This window comes from Dipodomys merriami, unplaced genomic scaffold (assembly GCF_024711535.1).
Source record: "Dipodomys merriami isolate MVZ:Mamm:240054 unplaced genomic scaffold, mDipMer1.0.p SCAF_42, whole genome shotgun sequence".
In the NCBI taxonomy this organism is placed as follows: Eukaryota; Metazoa; Chordata; class Mammalia; order Rodentia; family Heteromyidae; genus Dipodomys; species Dipodomys merriami.
The window spans coordinates 3,021,504-3,025,592 of record NW_027205826.1 but is presented as its reverse complement, the minus strand read 5'-3'; the positions used below and the strand labels follow the sequence as shown (position 1 = coordinate 3,025,592).

General features: G+C 47.9%; 1 pseudogene across 1 annotated transcript; it reads right to left on the bottom strand.

The window, feature by feature from the left end:
- Nucleotides 1–2,965: 2,965 nt before the first annotated feature.
- LOC138807486 (mitochondrial carrier homolog 2-like) lies at nucleotides 2,966–3,877 on the bottom strand (annotated as a pseudogene). The gene has a single exon (XR_011366168.1). The product of XR_011366168.1 is annotated as a mitochondrial carrier homolog 2-like (transcript).
- Between the last annotated feature and the right edge of the window lie 212 nt (nucleotides 3,878–4,089).

Sequence of the window (4,089 nt, the reverse complement as noted above, 5' to 3'; positions counted from 1 at the left end):
CCTCAGAACCACATAATCAGAAAAAGCCGGAAGTGGTGCTATGGCTCAAGTGGTAGAGCTGAGGGACAGCGCCCAGGCCCGGAGTTCAAGCCCCACAACCTCCCCCCCTCCACACACACACAATTTCAAGCTGGGCACGCACACACATATACACATACACACACACATTGAGACTCTGTCTCAAAAATATATCCAAAAGTTTCTATCTCTGTATTCTGTATTCCTAATTAAAAGGTGACATTGTTATATCACTTGAGTGGATAGTTGTTTTGATTTGTTTCAGTGGTTTGATAGTACTGAAGTTTGAACTCAGGACCTTGATCTTGCTAGGCAGGAGTTCCATCATTTGAGCCATGCCCCAGACCTTTTTGCTTTATGTTTTTGTTTTTGTTTTTTTTTTGTCAGTCCTGGGGCTTAAACACTGGGCCTAGGGGCTGGGAAGATGGCTCAGTGGAAGAGCGCTTGCCTTGCATGCCTGAGACCCTGGGTTCAATTCCTCAGCACCACATAAGCAAAATGAAAAAAGCCAGAAGTGGCTCTGTGGCTCAAGTGGTAGAGCGCTAGCCTTGAGCTGAAGAGCTGAGGGACAATGCCCAGGCCCAGAGTTCAGGCCCCACGACCGGACCCAAAAAACAAAAAACAACAAAAAAAAAAACCTCTGGGCCTAGGCTAGGAACTCTGAGCCTCATGAGCCATGGTGCCACTTCTGGTTTTCTGGTAGTTAATTGGAGATGAGTCTCATGGGAACTTTCCTGCCTAGGCTGACTTTGAAGTGTGACCCTCAGATCTCAGCCTCCTGAATAGCTAGGATTACAGGCGTCAGCCATCAGTACCTGGCTGCTTTAAGCATTATTTTTGTCAGTTCTAGCGCCTGAACTCTGGGCCTGGACGCTTCCCTCAGCTCTTCAGCTCAAGGCTAGTGCTCTACCACTTGAGCCACAGCTTTTTCTGCTTATGTGGTGCTGAGGAATCAAACCCAGGGCCTCATGCATGCCCAGGCCCTTTTTGGTTTTTTTTGTTTTTGTTTTAGTTGTCAGTTGTGGGGCTTGAGTTCTGGGCCTGGGCACTGTCCCTCAGCTCCTCAGCTCAAGGCAAACACTCTATCACTTGAGCCACAGCACCACTTCCGGTTTTCTAGTGGTTATTTGGAAATAAGAGTCTCACAGACTTTTCTGCCCCGGCTGGCTTTGAACGGTGATCCTCAGATCTCAGCCTCCTAAGTAGCTAGGATTACAGGAGTGAGCCACCAGCGCCTGGCCCTTTAAGTATTTTTTAAATAGGCCTTGAATTTATGTCCAGGCCAGCCTGGGCCACGTTGCTCCTCTTTATACGTCCCCTATCATTGAGATGCAAGTTTATTGCTTAACATATGATCTCCCTTTTTTTGCCTAAGCTGGCCTTGAACTGAGATCCTCTAGATCCTAGGATTTTCCTAGGAGAAGTACACAGGTGAGTTTATGCTGGCTTGGGAGGAAGGCAGCCAGCAGGGGTCACCCACCGGCTCAGGAGAACTGGGCCCCAGGTGGGGGCCAAGGGTTCCCCTGTCCCTGCTGCTCTGTGTCCATTTCCACCTCCCTGAAGCCTGAGATCTTTCAAGGCTGAGAGCTCTGGCAGTTGCGGGAGGGGAGAGATGCCTAGCACCACCACCTATTTCCTGTGGGGCATATTTGCTGAACCTTCTAGATACCCAGGTATCCTAGGGTCTACAGGTGGGAAAATGAGAGGGATTGAGGGGTGGAGCAAAGAGCAATATTAACTTTGAAATCAATATAAATAGTATTTTCCTACAGGGTTTCTTTTTCTTTTTCTTTTTGTCAGTCGTGGGGCTTGAACTCTGGACCTGGGCGCTGTCCCTCGGCTCTTCAGTTCAAGGCTAGTGCTCTACCACTTGAGCTACAGTGCCACTTCTGGTTTTCTGGTGGTTTATTGGAGATAAGAGTTTCACGGACTTTCCTGCCCGGGCTGGCTTTGAACTGTGATCCTCAGATCTCAGCCTCCTGAGTAGCTAGGATTATAGGCGTGAGCCACCGGCGCTGGATCATACAGCGTTTCTTAACATTAATACATGGATGGAGTATCAACATCAAAAAGAGCAGATCTAGGGGCTGGGAATGTGGCTCGGTGGTAGAGTCCTTGCTTCGCATGCATGAGGCCCTGGGTTCAATTCTTCAGCACCACATAAGCAGAAAAAGCCGGAAGTGGCACTGTGGCTCAAGTGGTAGAGCACTCGCCTTGAGCTGAAGAGCTGAGGGACAACGCCCAGGCCCAGAGTTCAAGCCCCATGACCAGCAAAAAAAAAAAAAAAAAACAGAGCAGATCTGAGCTGCACATGATGCCTCATGCCTGTCGTCCTAGCTACACAAGAGCTCAGGCCAGGAGGATCCAAGTTTGAGGCCAACTGAGACCCCCCCCCCTCCAATCTCAACCAACAAGCTGGGCATGGTAGTGTGCCTCTGTGGTCCTGGCTACTTAGGAGGAATAAGAAAAAGAATCATAGACCGAGTGGGTCTAGGTATAAATGCAAGACCTTCTTTGGAAAAGTAATTAAAACAAATAAAAGCCGGTTCTATGCCAACAAGAGCAAGGTGCTGAATTCAAGCTCTCAGTCCCACCAAAACCAACCCCTGCCTCATTCTTACACAAATATAAGCCCTGGCACCAAGGAAAAAAATTTTTTTTGAGGTCTTGGGGCTAGAATTCTGGGCCTGAGGGCTGTCCCTGCTGAACAATTCAGCTCAAGCTTAGCTCTCTACCACTTGAGCCATAGCACCACTTCAGTTTTTTGCTGCTGACTAATTGGAGATAAGAGTCTCACAGACATTCCTGCCTGGGCTGGCTTTGAACCACGATCCTCAGATCTCAGCCTCCTGAATAGCCAGGATTACAGTTGTGAGCCACCAGCACCTGGCAGAATTTTTTTTTCCATTTTCCCAAGATTAAATGATTATTAAAAAAAAGCGTGCCACACTGTATAGAAATCAACATTCTCTCCCATAATTCTGTGCATCTGGGACTATAGAAATGTCACTGTCTCTGCCCCACATCTTCAAATTAACATCCTCAGGTCATAACAATAAGTCTTCCCACAGGGGACCTTCGGGAAAAACAAGCTATTTCCTTGGCTCGTATTTCCCTCTTTTTGCAGCATGTACCAGCAATCTATCCAAGAAGTATATAGGGGGGAGTAAGGCAGGAATCCATCAGCAAGCCCGAAGTTGTTGACAGCCACAAATTTAGCTACAAGCACAAAGGGATAGGTCAACACACCGGCAAAGAATCCTGTGACAGCTTGGGAATAACTTTTCATTCATGGTAGAAACCCCACTGTCGAGTGCATAGGTGTTGACGAGGTAGGCCAGGGAGTTACAGAGCCACAGAGAAATGATGTCACCTAGGAGGCGAAGAATGAGACCCACAAAAAATCCCAGGATCCCCTCTTCCCGATAGATGGTTAAGATGGAGTCACAGAGTCCACAGTACTTCGATTCTCTGCCAGTGAACTGTATCATAGATCTCAGAGTGATCACGTGGAAGGGATGTGTAATGAGGGTAGCAGCAGAATGAGCGGTCATCTCTGGAGTTGTCTCTTTGAGAACTCGGTCAAAGGAACATGAGCCTTCTCTATGGAACCTTCCAATTCCTGAATCCTCAGGTTTGTCCAGGTCCTGAGAGTGCTGTGAAACTTGGCTATGGACCACAGTTCCAAGGACTCCTGAACACAGTCTTGGAGTTAAGACTGTGAACAAGCTATGCTTCCCATCGATCTTGCAATGTGCTGAGCATAACAAAAGAGACCAGGAAGCTGACATACTTGCTGCCCAAAAATAGTCCGTCCCATTGTTGGAGGAAGAGGCTAATATCCCACCTGGGTGAGCACTTGCACATGAACGGCTGGGACAGGATGTCTCCAATTAGCCAGCAGAAAACTGAAGTGCTGTGGCTCAAGTGGTAGAGTGCTAACCTTGAGCTGAAGAGCTCAGGGACAGTGCCCAGGCCCAGAATTCAGGCCCCACAACAGAAAAAAATAAAAATAAAAATAAACTACCACTACCACCCCTGCCAGCCATACTTTGATGATCCAATTTTCTA